This window comes from Sebastes fasciatus, chromosome 9, assembly GCF_043250625.1.
Source record: "Sebastes fasciatus isolate fSebFas1 chromosome 9, fSebFas1.pri, whole genome shotgun sequence".
NCBI classification, from domain to species: domain Eukaryota; kingdom Metazoa; phylum Chordata; class Actinopteri; order Perciformes; family Sebastidae; genus Sebastes; species Sebastes fasciatus.
Genome location: NC_133803.1, coordinates 15,421,040 through 15,440,046, shown reverse-complemented (window position 1 = coordinate 15,440,046; position 19,007 = coordinate 15,421,040). Strand labels below are relative to the sequence as shown.

Sequence of the window (19,007 nt, the reverse complement as noted above, 5' to 3'; positions counted from 1 at the left end):
CTCGTCTGTCATCCATGAACATCGAACTTCATGTAACATTACACTCATGCAAGGCCCCCACCTCATGACATACCGTGCTAATTATCACCATTTCTCAAGCCACTCAACCGATGAAATTAACTATCACAGACTATCACACCAACTATAACAGAGACTAAGATACTCCCAGAAGAGACTCCCTGATAACTCCGAGAGCTACCATGCAGAAGCGTTAAGTCTTGCAGAGGCGTCTATTTATATAAAACACTGATTTCCACCCCACATACTTTAGGTATTAATTTGTCTCCTTCATTTGGCTCAATTTGCTTTAATTGATTAAATAAAACCTCCTTTTGTTCAATTTTAACGTTATGTATCTCCTCTTTTGTAATGGCCATCAGAGCCGGGTCATGACAGTTTAAGTCAGGGCACTGTGTGCTCACATACTCAACAATACAGTGCCTATCCTATACCCTTAACCCACCAAAATTAGCGTGTATATGTAGGTTCTTTAACACAGAAAAACCTGCTTAAACAAGTGATAGACTTCTCTCCCATTGCCAGTAGACCAGCAGTAGATGAGTGGGCTATGCCTTTCTGTTTTTTAAGCTGGACCACAGAGGCAGCAGTGGATTGTTTAGACGGAATAACAGGGACCAATCAGGTACGATAGGGTACGTCACCGCTTGAACGTGAAGCAGCGTGTCCCTAGTGTCCTTGCTGGACCATGATGGACATGTAGCGCTGGATTTAACATTATAGACATGGCCACTGACTATTTGTATAACAATTTAGCCACAAATTCACAGATTGACCATACACGGTCCAGCAATATACTTGGTTTTGAGTCTTGTTTCTGGTGTGTTATGTTCAACATCACTAATACACCGGAAAACAGGGTTGATAAACAGTGAAAATGTTACGGTGGTTACGTCTTTGTTGTATCAGTTATCAGAAACTCTCAAATCAGAGTTGGTGATTGTTGGATAAGGACAGACTAACAAAGAGGGTTTTGATGAGTTTTATTTTGTTTCTGTCAAGTTTGATTGAAGTGTCTTTTACAATGATCAGCGAGGTAAAATGACTGTTTCTGTCAATGAAGTCTGGTAGCTTTGAGGAGGGCATATAATGGCTGTTTGTTTTCACATCTAACTCTGTGGTTAAAGGGCTTATTTAGACTGAACCAGAGTTGGCGATTGTTGGAACAGTGGAAAGTCTAACAAAGACAGTTTTGATGAGTTTTATTTTATCAAGTTTGAATGAAGTGTGTTTCAATGATCAGCAAGGTAGAGTTATTAAATATTTACTGGCCTCTAAAACACTCGGCTTAAGTTTTTTTAATGAGCTAAGCAAACTATTGTCCATAATTTGTGCGGATTTTGATTGTTTTACCATACCAGGGGATTTCAACTCTCAAGTAGATAATCCAAAGAACAGTTATGCCAGAAACTAAATGCACTACTTGATACCTTTAGCCTAACACAGCATGTACAACCGTCAAGGACTTGGCTTTGTCTGATAATTCCGTCGTCTTCTTTGATGTGTCTATGTTCCCACACACAGAACAGATCTATGACTGTAAAAAAGGGAGTCATAAATGATCACACGGGTGCACTCTTTGAGCAGACACTTTCAAGGACCTCAAGTCAACTGTCAGACTTTGTAGATGATTTTCCTGAATCATTTTAATTCAAACATGGTAAATGTTATGGATGGCATTGCTCCAGTAAAAGTTAAGACAGTCACCAACAAACAGAGAGCACCATTGAAATGGTGTAAAAATACAAACTCTAGATCCGCTATGAAATCCATCAAGACATGCTTTGCACATATAATACTAAAATATGCAAAACAAGACAGTCTTTTTTTCTATAACATCGCAACAACGCAATGTAAATGCATCCAAGTATAAATGCTACGGTAAGAGTTAGTGACATAGTATAAAAAGTAAGAAAGACCACATACTGTATGCTGATGATACCCAAATTTACTTAGCCCTCTCACTTAACGACTTTGGTCCCCTAGAATCTCTTTTTCCATTGACCAAACAGCTGGATGTCTCCAAATATTCTTTGGCTGAATAAGGACAAAAAACTGAAATACTCTTATATGGGGAAAAATGAGGAGAGACTTAAGATTGCCACTCATCTCGACACAAAAGGACTTAAAGCCAAGGACACTGTTTAAAACCTTGGTGTCTTAATTGTTTGAGATTCCAGTGAAAGCAATAACTACATTAGCTTTTTACCCTCTCAAAACGTATCCAAACCTAGAGGCTTTATGTCAGAACATGATTTAGAAAAACTCATTCATGCTTTTATTTCCAGCAGCGTTGATTACTGCAGTGGTCTTTTCACAGGTCTTCCTAAAATGACCATCCAACAGCTTCAGCTTGTACAAAAAGTCACAGTCCCTGAGACTCGCGATCCTGACTGACTTTACTGTCTCAGAGGCTGTAGCAGGTTCAGTTCTAGAGCTAGAATGAAGGTAAAGATATCATATAAAACTAGAAAGCCCAAGGAATCCATTGGCATCAGCCATATCATGCTAAGGGCGTTTTCACATCAGGTATAATTGATCCGTACTGTGCCCGAGTACAATTGCCTCCCCTCTCTGGTCAGCTTTCACATTAGTAAAGTTGTTCCGTACCCGAGTACACTTGTTTCATCATCCACGTGTATTTGTTTATGTTGAGATCAGCTGTTCTAGGGGAGGAGCATCGTAAAACACTTCATTCAAACTGGACAGAAACAAAATAAAGCTCACCAATATTGTCGTCGTTAGTCTTTCCAACAATCACCAACTCTGGTTTGGCCAAAATAAACTGTTATTTCACCGAGTTTGATATGAAAATAGGCCGACTCTACATGTTGTCCCCCCCCCACACCGTCTCTCTCTCTGCCCGCTGAGAACCTGATCGGCTCTCGTTTTTTGCAGACAGACCATTAAATCAGCTTAATAAAATAACAAACATCACTCAACCCCATCGCCTATTGTCTATATTTTAATGTGACTGAAAATGGGTTCTATAGGTACCCACGAGTCTCCCCTTTACAGACATTCCCACTTTATGATAATTACATGCAGTAACCCAATTGTATTCATGTGTGATGATGTTAGTCCCCATAGTAGCCATTTAATTGTATTGAGACCTTTTTCTGTTTGTTTGATTTCACTGTATAAAATGACCTTGTTGTGACCTCTAGGATAATCAAAGCCTCATGAAACTTTACAAACACAAACTAAAGACCTAGGGCATTCAGAGTATGGCTATGTATGGCTTTCCTAGCTATATTGACAATAAGGGAGGTTCTGAGCAGTTTCCAGAACAGAAGTGCTTGCCATCTAATAGCCGAAAAATGCATTCCTGCAGGAATCTCAAAATGACCCAACCAAACCAAATCACAGCATGGCTTTTTCTATCGTGTTCCTCAAGGTCTCGGTGTCTTGATGTGGTATTTTTAGGGATTATTGATCTTTTTTATTTTTTATCAATTCTCGAGTGTCAAAAAATGGTTAAATTTAGCAACAAATCTGTGTTACAAATGGTATCAACCTCAGAGGATTAAAGCACTGTTGCTTGTTAATCACTAAATAGGGCACGACCAAAATAACTCTCAGTTATGTTTGAGCAGCACACACCTGCTGCTAGACCTAATGTCATAACTAAACATGTTGAAGCAGATTTGAGCTGCTATGCTGCTCAGCTGCATAGCTGGAACCAACTTCCTCATTGTATGCTCCAACTGTAGCCAGCTTCAAATCTAGACTTGAAACCCAGCTGTTCTCAGATGCTTTTGTTAGCTGATCGAATGCACTCCACTTTCTATGGTCTTTTTAGCTGATCTACTGCACTTGTCCTTTATAACCTTTTATTTTCATGTGTTCTTTTCAATGATTCTTTTATCTGCTCACTTGTAAAGCGCTTTGAATTGTCGGTGTTGTTCTATATAAATAAAACTTGCTGAGGAGGAATGTTTATTTGCTTTTTTGTCAAGAGTTAGATAACAGGATCAATAGCACTCACATCTGTCTGCTCTGCCTACCTACCTCTAAAGCTCTCTAATTAACACGTTGTACGTGTTTGTACGGATTGAATAAATTAGATATAATGTGTTAATTAGCACGCTTTAGAGATGCTGGTATAGGCAGATTTTGTTTCCGGCCTTTATGCTAAAGCTAGGCTAACTGGCTCCAGCTTCATTTTAAAGGCACAAACATGAGAGTGGTTTCAATCTTCTCATTAAAACTCTCAGGAAGAAAATTAATATGCATCTTTCTAAAAAAAGGTAGGACTATTCCTTTAAAGTATGGTTAATTTTAGGCTGTTATAGTTAAACATGACAAAATTCAACATTTACCTCTAAGACAGGATCCAAACGTGGACTCCAATCTCAAAGTCATTGAACTCATAATGGCACAGTACTTCCTGCATTGGCACTAAATGCTGCCAGTGAGCATAAATCATAACTGTGTATGAACAGACATAGTTCACCTTGTACCGCAAGGCTCGTCAGTTAGCTGAGAGTTTAAATATTAAAGTGAGACACAACAGGTGGGGAAAGTAACAAATAGATATCACCATGAAAATTCCCCAGTTGATTACTTACATTAAGACAATTATCTTTTGCATTACACGTTTTCTGAAATTTTAGATTTAAATATGCAAATTAGGTATTATCTAATTCAAATTTTTGGTGAATTTAGGAAAGATCTACAGATGCAAACAGACAAAGTATAGTAAAATAAACACCTAAATGTGTATTATTCCAGGGCTAATTGCGATTTTTAGGTTCTAGCGGGCTCAGTTTTAAAGCTACAGTGAAGATACTAGCATCATATGAAAACTGAAAAAACTAAGGAATCCACTGGTGCCAAGTCATGCTAGGTTGTCGGGAAGAAGGCTAAATAACTCAAAATCTATGCTAAATTTTGGCGAGGAAAAACCGGCATGGCCATTTTCACAGAGGTCCCTTGACCTCTGACCTCTAGATATGTGAATGAAAATGGGTTCTATGGGTACCCACGAGTCTCCACTTTACAGACATGTCCACTTTAAGATAATCACATGCAGTTTTGGACAAAAACAAGCAGTTTTTTTAATGCAGTTTAAATGTGTTATTCTAAAATGGTTTATTTATGATGTGTTCTTTATACAGCATCGCAATATATTGCAATATATTGAATCATTACCCCTGTATCATGATACCTATGGTATTGCCAGATTCTTACCCATACACAGCCCTAGTGTATGTATGGGGTAGTCAAGTCAGTACACTGACAGCTGTTATAAAATGTGTGATTAATTCACGATTTAACTATGGACAACCATGCAATTGATCGCGATTCAATATTTTAATCGATTGACAACCCTAATAAACACCTAAATATGTATTTGGGATGTTTTCTGTCTGAAAAAAAGACATGTTATGGAAGCTAAATAGCACAAATTCTCAAAAATGTCTGGCCTTAATAGTGGACTTCACTGGGTGATGGTTTGGCTGCTCTGTGAAGACAGTGAAAAGATACTCAGGCCTGTCTTGCTCTAAGCTCTCCCCTCTGTGTATGTCTGCCACAGCTGGAGTCTTTATCCTGTCTGTTAGGGTTATATAAGGGTCTAAGGAAGCCTGGGCATTAAGATAGAGGCTGACTCAGGCCTCGCCTCTGTCTGGTCATTTAATTCCAGCTCCACATTTAGCGAAAGATTACAGGAGAACCCCGGCCAGAGTTGTGAATGAATCCATCTCCAGTGTGATGGTCTTAATGGGGACAGAGACGCTCCATTAGGAAGAGAGAAAATGAAAAGGGGTAACATGTAGAGGAAACAGACACAAGTGAACGTTTTATTCGCTGTATTTCTCTGTATTCACCACACACTGGGTATGTGTCTGTGCATACATATACTCTATGTGTCCTTGTTTTCTCCTTGTTTATAACTCCGTCCCTCCTCTCCTGACCCCCCATCTCTACATACACCATCTGAATCTCAACTGTGTCCATGCAGTCTCTACTTTCTAATGCAGTCTCCTGTTGTTTCTGGTGATGGCTGGTTCCTTCCCAGACTCTCGTCTACAATATACAAATTCCCGCTTGCCTGCTCATCTCTATGTCCAGATGCGCTAGACATTGTGTCTCTGTTCACTGTAGAAACTTGGTATCCTGTTTGATTCACATTTTGCAGGTTCATTTAGCCTATAGAAAGTGATTCCTTGTCAGGTCTACAGCATTTTCTTCTTGCTGTGGCGCAAGTCTTTATAAAGTGCTGCTCACAATGGCGCCTTATTTATATTTATAGCAATTCTTTGCCTGGGATGTTTGTGGGTTTTTAATTGAAAAGAGATCTTCTCGTGTTGCCACACATGGGCGTACTTGGCTCAGTAACCTAGCTTCGTCTTGACATATTGTCTCATAATGATGAGTTTCATATTCTGTTTACTGATCAGGAGGGCACTCATTTAATATTTGTTCTGAATTAAAGTTGCCGTGGTACCGTATATTGTGAAGGGAAGGGAGGGCCTCCAAAACAACCATAGCCCCGGGGCCACAAGTAATATTAAGGTGCTGAGGTATTTTAGTATAAGTTGTCATCTTAACATGTATTTGGTTGTGTATAGAATAATTTTTAATAGACATCAGATCCATTATGTGAAACATGGACCGCAACACTATCACAGAATTTCTCCTAATTGCAAAAATTAACCTTTTTTTGGAAAGTGTCATCTCTTCTCATGCGCTCTGCCAGAGAAAAATGTAATATTTGGAGGAGTGCCGTTCTCCAAAAAACAACCGCTGTATATTTCACCTCAAATCATTGCCAAAGCTAAAATAATATTTGCACGTCAAGAGCCTTCAAAAGTAAATAGAAATACGAAATCTTGTTATCTCCTCCGCAGAGTGTTTCACGCATTACCTCCCCTTCACTGCAGTGGATTTTGGCAGCTTGACGCAAGAATGTAGTCTTTCTGGAAAACACCGTTTCACTTTTCTCCCCCCTCTCTCTCTCTCTCTCTCTCTCTCTCTCTTTCTCTCTCTGTCTGTCTGTTTGTCTAGACTTATGAAAACATTTCTCTCAGTCCCAAGACTTTTTCATCCCAGTTTCCCTCACTGTCTGTCTCTCGCTCTTGTGTTCACACTTTGCCCTTTCCATTTCTATCCCTTTTATTCCCTCCCCTCCTCTCGCTCTCCCCCGCCCACTCTCGTGCCCTCTTTTGTTCCGTTTCATGTCTTTGATGTTTCTCATATACCCGCAATATCACACTAACTTTGTCTCTTTGTCTCTCTCTTGCACTCACCCTGATGCACTCTCCCTCTCTTTCTACTCTCCCCGCCCTCCCCCTCCAGTGTGTGCTTCCTTTACCAGTGCAGCATCCATCCACCTCTTGTCTCCCTGTGTCCCCTCCTCTCACATCCCTCGCCTCTCTTTGAAGTCATCAGAGCCCTAGTCGGAGCCCATGCCACTCCAGTCAGCTTTTATCCTCACAGAGAGAAAAAAGGAGAGGCATGTATTTACACCCTGCCGGAGCGCAGTCATCTCTCCTCCTGTGTGAAATGATTCACTCGTGACTCATAGCTTCATTGGGGACTCTCTCTAAACAAACAACCATTGGATGTGGCATTTTCCATTCCAAATTGACTGTAACTGTAACTGAGAGTGCTGGCCCGATTGTCCCCCCGCAGCTCGCCGCCTCTCTCAACAGTACACGAGGAATCACTCTCCAAAAAAAAGCAATCACGTCTCAGTGATTAGCCTGCCGTGACTGAGTGCCATCGCGCAAATCCAATACCGGCGAAATAATAAAAGTCAAACAGCAATTGTTCCAAAGGGGGCATTTTCATACGTTTCGAGACATTTTCATTTGCCAAATAGACTGAGACACACCTTTGTCTGAAACTGTGCGCTTCCAAACTCATTGTGGTGCACACAAACACACAAAAACACACCCTTCCTTAGCTTGCAGGTTGCAGTGCGTTGAGCAGCTTCCACCTGCAGCCTACTGAGCCTCACAGCTTCACACCATTAGTTCAGCTTAGCAAGCACAGCCATCCACAGTACAGCCTAGTCTATAAACCCCGGGCGCCATCTTGACTCAAGCGGCTGCTGCTTTTTTTTTCTCCCACTGCTAAAATGCAGCAAAAATAATGATTTCCAGCCGCAAAACAAAATGTATGCGGCTGGTGCGTTAAATAGCGTGGCGATATATACAGTATGTAAGTGTCTGCTTCAGCAAACTACCCTAATAACGTAGTTCAAGTCACCCATTAATTCTACTATTACATGGTTGAGAGTTTTATGTTTTATCTAAATACAAGGAGGTAAGGAGATGTGGGGTTTAATTAGCTTAGCTTGCTGGTTACGTAATCTGAAGCAAATGCAAAGCAGTCTATATTCCATCCATCCATCTTCAACCGCTTATCCGGGGTCGGGTCGCGGGGGCAACAGCTCCAGCAGGGGACCCCAAACTTCCCTTTCCCGGGCCACATTAACCAGCTCTGACTGGGGGATCCCGAGGCGTTCCCAGGCCAGAGTAGAGATATAATCTCTCCACCTAGTCCTGGGTCTTCCCCGTGGTCTCCTCCCAGCTGGTCGTGCCTGGAACACCTCCCAAGGGAGGCGCCCAGGAGGCATCCGTGCTAGATGCCCGAACCACCTCAACTGGCTCCTTTCGACGCAAAGGAGCAAGGACTCTACTCCGAGTCCCTCACGGATGACTGAGCTTCTTACCCTATCTCTAAGGGAGACGCCAGCCACCCTCCTGAGGAAACCCATTTCGGCCGCTTGCACCCGCGACCTCGTTCTTTCAGTCATGACCCAACCCTCATGACCATAGGTGAGAGTAGGAACGAAGATTGACCGGTAGATCGAGAGCTTTGCCTTCCGGCTCAGCTCTCTTTTCGTCACAACGGTGCGGTAAAGCGAATGCAATACCGCCCCTGCTGCTCCGATTCTCCGACCAATCTCACGTTCCATCGTCCCCTCACTCGCGAACAAGACCCCGAGATACTTAAACTCCTTCACTTGGGGTAAGGACTCATTCCCTACCCGGAGTAGGCAATCCATCGGTTTCCTGCTGAGAACCATGGCCTCAGATTTAGAGGTGCTGATTCTCATCCCGACTGCGTCACACTCGGCTGCGAACCGATCCAGTGAGTGCTGGAGGTCGCAGACCGATGATGCCAACAGGACCACATCATCTGCAAAAAGCAGCGATGAGATCCTCAGCACACCGATCTGCAAACCCTCCTCCACCCGACTACGCCTCGATATCCTGTCCATGAATATCACGAACAGGATTGGTGACAAAGCGCAGCCCTGGCGGAGGCCAACCCCCACCGGAAACGAGTCCGACTTACTGCCGAGGATCCGAACACAGCTCTCGCTTTGGGCGTACAGGGATTGGATGGCCCTGAGAAGTGCCCCCCTCACCCCATACTCCCGCAGCACCCCCCACAGTATCTCCCGGGGGACCCGGTCATATGCCTTCTCCAAGTCCACAAAACACATGTAGACTGGATGGGCATACTCCCAGGCCCCCTCCAGGATCCTTGCGAGAGTGAAGAGCTGGTCCGTTGTTCCACGGCCAGGACGGAATCCGCATTGTTCCTCTTCGATCTGAGGTTCGACTATCGGCCGAACCCTCCTTTCCAGCACCTTGGAGTAGACTTTACCAGGGAGGCTGAGCAGTGTGATACCCCTGTAATTGGCACACACTCTCTGGTCCCCCTTTTTGAAAAGGGGAACCACCACCCCGGTCTGCCACTCCTTAGGCACTGTCACCGACTTCCACGCGGTGTTGAAGAGACGTGTCATCCAAGACAGCCCCTCCCCACCCAGAGCCTTCAACATTTCTGGGCGGATCTCATCAACCCCCGGGGCTTTGCCACTGTGGAGTTGTTTGACTACCTCAGTGACTTCCACCAGGGTAATTGATGATGGTCCCCCATCAGCTTCCAGCTCTGCCTCTACCATAGAGGGCGTATTGGTCGGATTCAGAAGTTCCTCAAAGTGCTCCTTCCACCGCCCGATTACCTCCTCAGTTGAGGTCAACAGTGTCCCATCCTTACTGTACACAGCTTGGATGGTTCCCCGTTTCCCCCTCCTAAGGTGCCGGATGGTTTTCCAGAAGCACTTTGGTGCCGACCGAAAGTCCTTCTCCATGGCTGCTCCGAACTCCTCCCACACCCGCTGCTTTGCCTCCGTCACGGCAGTGGCTGCTGCTCTTCGGGCCCGTCGGTACCCTGCAACTGCCTCCGGAGACCTCCGAGATAACATATCCCGGAAGGCCTCCTTCTTCAGTCGGACGGCTTCCCTGACCACCGGTGTCCACCACGGTGTTCGAGGGTTGCCGCCCCTTGAGGCACCTAAGACCTTAAAACCACAGCTCACCGCCGCAGCTTCAGCAATGGAAGCTTTGAACATCGTCCACTCGGGTTCAATGCCCCCAACCTCCACAGGGATGCCAGAAAAGCTCCGCCGGAGGTGTGAGTTGAAGATCTCTCGGACAGGGGCCTCCTCCAGACGTTCCCAGTTCACCCTCACTACGCGTTTGGGCTTACCAGGTCTGTCCAGAGTCTTCCCCCACCCTCTGACCCAACTCACCACCAGATGGTGATCAGTTGACAGCTCCGCCCCTCTCTTCACCCGAGTGTCCAAAACATGCGGCCTCAGATCAGATGATACGATTACAAAATCGATCATCGACCTTCGGCCTAGGGTGCTCTGGTACCACGTACACTTATGAGCATCCTTATGTTCGAACATGGTGTTCGTGATGGACAATCCATGACTAGCACAGAAGTCCAACAACAAACGACCACTCGGGTTTAGATCAGGGAGGCCGTTCCTCCCAATCACGCCACTCCAGGTGTCTCCATCGTTGCCCACGTGCGCGTTGAAGTCTCCCAGGAGAACTATGGAGTCCCCTACTGGAGCCCCATACAGGACTCCATTCAGGGTCTCCAAGAAGGCCGAATACTCCGAACTGCTGTTTGGTGCATACGCACAAACAACAGTCAGAGTTTTCCCCCCCATAACCCGAAGGCGTAGGGAGGCGACCCTCTCGTCCACCGGGGTAAACTCCAACATAGAGGCACTCAGCCGGGGATTTGTGAGTATCCCCACACCCGCTCGGCGCCTCACACCATGGGCAACTCCAGAGAAGAATAGAGTCCAACCCCTATCCAAGAGTACGGTTCCAGAACCGAGGCTGTGCGTAGAGGTAAGCCCTACCAGATCCAACTGATAGCGCTCCACCTCCCGCACAAGCTCCGGCTCCTTCCCCCACAGAGAGGTGACGTTCCACGTCCCCAGAGCCAGCCTCTGCCGCCCGGGTCCAGTCCGTCGAGGTCCCTGGCCTTCACTGCCACCCGTGTGGCAGCGCACCCGACCCAAGCGGTTCTTCCCGCAGGTGGTGAGCCCACAGGATGGAGAGGAGGGGGGTGCCACGTTCCTTCTTCGGGGTATCCCCGGCCGGGCTCCGTGGCAAGCCCGGCCACCAGACGCTCGTTGACGGGCCCTCCGTCTGGGCCTGGCTCCAGACGTGGGCCCCGGGCTTCCTCCGGGCCGGGTAACTCCTCCTCTGCCTCGTGTCGTCATTGGGGTTTTTGTGAACCATTCTTAGTCCGGCCCCTCACCTAAGACCAATTTGCCATGGGAGACCCTACCAGGAGCACGAGGCTCCAGACAACACAGCCCTCAGGGTCATAGGGACACACAAACCTCTCCACCACGTTAAGGTGATGGTTCCCGGAGAGGGAACAGTCTATATTATTTCCATATATTTCAATATTTGGAGGTGCACTTGAAATAATTTGTCAGTTGTTCAATATGAGGAGGTGAATTAGGATCTGCGTGGAGGAATATTGGCCTCATTAAATGAATTTAAAGTCTGTCTTTCTTGTCCAGGCTGCTATGTAAACAAGATGATTAATCATAGCTATGCTGATATAGCCAATTGCCAGAGTGCCAATGGAAATGCCTAATAATATACCATGATCTTCAAAATATATGTGTGGTTATGATAAGAGCTGTTTTTTGCCATGCTAGACGTGTGTCTCTATGGGTGGCAATGTTGGTCGATCCAGATTAAAATATCTAAACAACTATTGGATGGATTGCCATGAGATTTTGTACAGACATTCATGTTCCTCGGAAGATGAATCGTAATCACATTGGTGCTCTTTTCCCCTAGAATCATCATCATAAGGTCAACATTTTTGAATTTGCTCAATACTTTGTTTTATGACCAAGTATGTGCAAAACCATTGACATTCCCATCAGCCTTTGCTGTGCTTTACATACGGCTTTGTTGAATGCTCGATTCTGATTGGTCAATTACGGTGTTCTATGGTCTGTTTTTTCTTTATAGCACACTGTTGCTATGTATAACAGTTGCTATGGACTCAGTTCTGATGTCAGACTCTGGTGGACCATTTTTGTGTCAAATTATTGATTTCTTAAGTAAGTAGCTGTGTAATAAGCGTGATAATGTACAGCTAGCGGGTTATTGTTGTGAAATAAACCCCTTCAGAGTTTTTGTCGGGGTCCTGCATCGCCCTGTCGGGATTTATTTCACAACCGGTTCGCTGTTCATTATCACTTACTGAGCAAATGACAATGCTAACTCTCTAAACTAAGACGGTAAACATTATGCCTGCTAGATATTCTAGCATTTGGCTCATAGCACCACTGCTAGCAAGGCTGTAGACTCCAGGCTGTGTCCAACATCACCCCCTTGTCCACTCATTCACCACTTCCTATATAACACTTAATTCTTTACTCAATAGTGAGCAGTAAATTCAGATTTTGGACACTTACTAATCATCATAATTTTGCATCATCACTGACAGCTGTAGAGATGCACAACGGTAATTTTTAAAATTGTTTTCTAGTAGTACATACTGTACTGTAGCTGCCCTTGCAAAGTATGTACAATTGGGACATATTTGTCACATACTTTTTCATAACGTTGTACCTTGAACTTTGACTCTCTTGCTCATTTATCTACTGCGCAGAGGATTGTGAGTCAGAATAGCCAGAAAAGCATGCCGGCTTGCATAGTGCAAAATACGACTGGATGCAGTAGGACATATGTATTTGGGACATACTAAATATTTTTCTGGCATACTAAATGGTATGCTAGTATCGGTATTGGAACACACAGTTACACACTCAAAATTTGGACACTCAAATAAAATAGCGGACAGTAAATGTAGTGCACTATATAGTAAATAGAAAGTGATTTAAGACAAAGCCCTCATCTTAATAATGCAATACCACCATACCACCACTTTCATTAGAATTCCTTATCTTGGTAACCATTATTTTATTATTTACCTTGGTTCTCAGACACTCCTAGTTATAATGTCTCATCAGCTAATTGAGAGATTCCTGTGGACAATACTGTCTGGAACGGTTGTGCTTTCTCCTGCCGTCCGTTTTGTTTCTGCTGGTGGCTGCTCTGTTGGAATCCCCATGACAACCACACCAGCAGTCTGTCAAATGCTATTATCTCAAACACTTCAACAATATGTCCAGCACACCCTTAGCTAGCAAAGTGACAGAACATGAGTGTGTGTGTATGTGTGTTTCTGTTTTTCTGTGCAAACACTCATTTTAAAGAGTGCTGCTCAGTCCATGAAAACCTGAGTAAGTGGTGGGAAGAAATTTAAGAAGTACTGAGATGTATTTTGAGGTACTTGAGTATTTCCCTTTTCTGCTAATTTATACTTCTACTCCACAATATCTCAGAGGCAAATATTGTACTTTTTACTCCATTACATTTATTTGATAAGCAAAGTCACGAGTTACTTTGCAGATTTAGATTATTAATATAAACTATAATTCAACTAATAAATGATGATGTATTATTATAGGTTAAGATACCCAGCAGTTTATATTAAATTAGCCCCATCTTTACCAGTTGCAACACTAAAGTGATGCACATTCAGTGATATAATATATCTCATAATGAAATGGGCCAGTCTGCATAAGTACTTTTACTTTTGGTACTTAAAGTGGCAGTAGGCAGAATATTTTTGGCATCTTCGGGCAAAAGTTCCATAATAACCTTTCAGCATATTGTAATTCAAGTGTTCTGAGAGAAAACTAGACGTCTGCACCTCCTCTTGGCTCTGTTTTCAGGCTTTAAAAAATCTAGCCTGTGATGGAAGACTTTGACCAATCACAGGTCACATTTCAAAAAGAGCGTTCCTATTGGCTGTGCTCCGGCTGGTGGGCAGTGCTTGGTATTTCTTTGACTGATCTCAACATGACTGTCGGATCACAAACGTTCTCATTTTACTGCTAAACAGCACACGACAAGATGTTTCTGAAAACATTTAAAGTGAGAAATAGGCATTACAGTGACAGAATATTGATTCACATCTGATCAGCGCTGCCTAGTTTGACCATTTGGTCAGAGTTCGCGAGTGATTGACAGCCAGAGGACACAGAGGAACATGATTTTTTTTTAAGTTACCTATCTCATGCACTATTGTCTGGATATAGTGACTGTTTGATACAAATTTTTTTTTTTAATCATATTTGCTCCATTTCTACCTTCATACAAGTATATTTTGATGCTGGTACTTTTGTACTTTTTCTTGAGTACTATATTGAATGCAGGACTTTTCCTCGCAACAGAGTATTTTTACATTGTATTAATGCTACTTTTACTTAACGGTATAGTGTGTAGGATTTGGCGGCATCTAGTGGTGTTGTTGCAGATTGCAACCAAGTGAGTATCCCTCCGCTCACACAAGAAGCTGTAGAGCCAGCGTTTGGTTTGTCCATTCTTGGCTACCATAGAAACATGGCGGAGCAATATGGCGGACTCTGTGTAGATATGAACAATGAATATAATGAATATATGAATATATACAATTAATATATTCTAAGCTAACAAAACCACGAGTTTCAGATGATTATACACAAATGAAAACAAAGTTATATTATATTCCATTTCTGCTAAGATCCCCCCAAATGTTACGCACTGCACCTTTAAGTAAAATATCTGAATACCTCTTCCACCTCTGCCTGCAGTGGTGCCTGACCTTATACATCTTTTACCAACACCTTTCACTTATAACTACATTAATTAAAACCACTGAAGCTCTGCAGAAATAAGATTTTCAGCTGCAGGTGTGAAGTTGCTCTTTATGGACATTTTGCTGCTAATACTAATATACCTTTTCTCACCTTTTCACACAATTTAATTAGAACATACTGTATATCAGTTCCTCTATCTCCTCTTTGCTCCGCCTGTAAATCAGTGGCTGGACATTGTTAACAGTGTTTCTCATCTCCCAATAAAGCCCCACCACTGATCTCGTGGACATGTATATTGGCAGCATTGCGTCTTCTTTCTCTCTGCCTGTGCTGGACAAAAGATAAAATATGTTATCTAGGCTTGAGCAGAGTGAAAAAAAGGACAAGGTCAGGTTTAACAATGCATTAGGATATGGTGGGAAGGGTCTGATTTGATTTGTTGATATTAGCTTCCCTTGCCTGTCAGTCGAGCCCTGCGTGGAAATGGAAGAGCTGGTGTTGGAGCAGGTGAGAGAGGATGTGTCAGAGCGAGGATGGATGCACTTGATTTGAATCGTCATATTTTGACAAGTTTTGCCATTGAAGCTGTCCTGCATGACTGTATGAATTGAGGCAATTTCTTTTTTTTGCAATGGGCCTCATTTGCAACATCCCTATCCTCTAAATTGTATCGACCAGTCGTAGCAGTGATAAAGGTTTAATTTGACTGCTTTTTTATTTTTGGGAGTCTACCTATGTGTCTGAAGAATCACCATATTATTGTTTTCTACTAGGGTTGTTAATGGTTAAAGCAGCAGTTGGTAGAATTGGAGGAAATATGATTAAAAAAAGTTATTTTTATAAAACAGTCACTATGCCCTGACAGTAGTGCATGAGTTAATCTGAAAAAACAACAACATGTTCCTCATGTCTTCCAGTGCTCCTAATGGCATCTGCAAGATTTCACAGACCGGAAAGAAAAACCAATCAGAGCCGAGCTGGAGCCCTGCTGTCTCTGAGCAGCTGTCAATGACTCGCAAACTCAGATCAAACTGTCAAACTAGGCAACGCTGATCAAATATGAATTAAAATTCTGTTACTGTAATTTCTATTTCTCGCCTCAAATGTTTTCAGAAACATCTTGTTTAATGTGATAACACCTTAACGCAAATTTGTTTTAACAACACTAATTTCTGTAATGCATTAACTCAAATTGCGATTTTTAGGTTGTAGAGGGCTCAGTTTTAAAGCTTTAGCTTTAGAGCTAAAAAACCTAAGGAATCCATTGATACCAACCATGTCGAAGGGGAAGCAAAGGTGGCTAAATAATGCTAAATTTTGACGAGGAAAAACTGCCATGGCCATTTTCAAAGGGGTACCTTGACCTCTGACCTCAATATATGTGAATGAAAATAGATTCTATGGGTACCCACGGGTCATCTCTTTACAGACACTTTGTGATAATCACATGCAGTTTGGGGCAAGTCATGGTCAAGTCAACACACTGACACTTGATTTGAGCATATTTTTTATGCTAAATGCAGTACCTGTGATGGTTTTTCCAACTATATGTGTCATTGTTTTGTGTTGTTAATTGATTTTCACTAATATTTTACATTAATTTGCATAAAGCAAGCATATTTACGCACTCCCATGTTGATGAGAGTATTAAATACTTGACAAGTCTCCCTTTAAGGTGCATTTTGAACAGATACAAAATGTGTGATTACTTTGCAATTAATTGCGATTAACTACGGACAATCATGCGATGAATCACGATTAAATATTTGTATCGATCGACAGCCCTAGTTTCTACCTGATGGCGGTCTGAATCCCTCCACAAGTGACGGCCGCTTTGAGCGGTTCAACAAAGCCTATCGTCCATCATCTCCATTGCTCCGTGGTTCAAGTGTCACTTGCGTCAAACAGTCTGCCCTTATCGGTTTATTGTCTATCCTGACTGTCGGTGTCCTCTGAAGTGTGCATGCGAGCGTGTCCTGTCAGATACCCAGTCCTCGTCTCGTCTCTGTTCTGCAGACAGGAGGAGGCAGAAGAATGTCAGCCTGCCAGTATCCAGCTGCTTCTCCCTTATTGGTATTCGGGGCACATGGAGCCGTCCTGAGTGTCTGTTGCACGTGCCAAGGAGGAATGTGGGAAATGAGGGGATGGAGAAAGGAGTGAGGCCCCCCCCCCTCTCATGTTTTCTAGACCTAAAAATAGACAGCATCCTCCCTTTCTTTTCTATTCCCAGTTCATCTGTTTCCATAGCCAGCCTCCCTACCTGGATCTCCTTCTCTCATCCTTGTCCTCTTCCTCCTTGTCTCTCCGGTTGGTCTAAGTAAACATGCTCTCTGGTGCCCAATGATAAGACTCCTCGAGTGCAGCGCCAGACGGTTTGGACAGTGCTAACAGGTTTGCCTTGATGAAGGATTAACTATAGGGGTGATTTCATTAAACACTACAGTATTCCCATGGCCAGACTGCACTGTTCAACCACCAAAAATAAAAGCACCATGATTAAAAGCTCCTAAGTACAAATCCCCTTAGTGTCTGCTGATGGCTAATCACGAATACGTGCTTGAAATATGATCTTTAAAATCAGTCTTTTATTATTGTTTTATTGTAATTGTCTAGGCATGGCTGCACCAATAGATGACAGCATGTTTTTTACCAACTATAAGTAGTTAGTAATTTAAATTTTTGGAAAACTTTTGCTAATGGGTGTTTATTTAAGTCCCAGCAATGACATTTTGGATTTCTATCAAAACTTGTAGTGCAATGCTTGATAAATAAATGCACAGTGTTATTACCCATCTTGACATTAAAAAATAATTACTAAATAATGTGATTTAATAAAATTTATGAAGCATTTTATGGGTCCAAACACCACTTTTCTTAATGTCCCACAACTGTGGTTTCAATGTTGAATTATGTAAAATAAGGCAATTATAATATAATATAATAATTCTTATTATAATATGACATTATTTCAAATTGAGTTGTTTCATACACATATTACTTTAATTATTTGTTTACAAATCATTTATATGATTTTTTCATCTAAATCGATTGTCCCACACGGCACTGAACAAATACCGTAGTCAACGTTTTTGTGAAAGCCAAACAAATCTAGTTTCCATGGAAACATAAGTTAGCAGGTGAGCACATGGATGACAGGCTGGCCACCCAGTTCCTCAAAATCAAGAAAAACAAGGTTAAGATCATCGTTTCTTCTGAAGTATTTATTGTCCTTACCAAACAGCTTAGTAATTGTGTATTTTTAACTACATTGTAAAAATAACATAAAGGTACAATATGCAACAGTTGCTGGGGCTGTTTTTAAACACACCACATTCAAAGTTGGCCGCTCCTCCTCGGCTCATCGCAGAGAGCAGCAGTGGTCGAACGAGCTATAGAATGAACGGAGACAGAGTACCATTTGTGGGAACAAAGCAGCGAAATCAGAGAAATGAAATGTTATCATTTTAAATTGTTTCACGGCGGTTACGTTCTAAAACACAAATAAACACACAACTAACTCTGCACACCTCCGCACAACCCTGCGGGAAGGTTGCCGAGCTGCCGGATCTTTAATGAATGCAGTCGAAAGGCAGGCTGTCCTCTCTGCCTGGTGTGTGTGCCTCGGTCAAAGTGACACACCGATAGCAGCACACAACAGAGGAGAGGACAGAGGAACAGGGGAACTCACAGCGATGTAACAAACCCGTTTTCATACGTCAAATACGGCCACAAAGCGTCTAAAGGGGGACTTGTACCCATTGATGTATAGCCTAATGCTTATGCCTTGGTATCAGAAGCCGAGGGGCGTGACAAAGTAGCGGTATTTGACCACCTGAACTGGCTGCACACTGCAAAATAAGTGTAAAGCAAAATAAGAAAAGAGAAAATACAGGCAGAGGGCTTTAGGATCTCTGCAGAAACAGACACCGCCACACACTTCTAGTGGGGCATAGATGATGATTGAATAGGATTATGTTTGTAT

At 43.0% G+C, this 19,007-nt stretch overlaps 1 protein-coding gene and 1 long non-coding RNA gene across 4 annotated transcripts in view; one reads left to right on the top strand and one right to left on the bottom strand.

The window, feature by feature from the left end:
• Positions 1-19,007, top strand: part of rgs7a (regulator of G protein signaling 7a) — an 89,867-nt gene that overhangs the window by 13,537 nt on the left and 57,323 nt on the right. The window lies entirely within an intron of this gene.
• LOC141773988 (uncharacterized) overlaps positions 18,241-19,007 on the bottom strand; it is a 35,893-nt gene continuing 35,126 nt past the window's right edge. The window contains exon 4 of the long non-coding RNA XR_012595216.1: positions 18,241-18,414. This is a non-coding gene — a long non-coding RNA (uncharacterized LOC141773988). The remainder of the gene's footprint in view (positions 18,415-19,007) is intronic.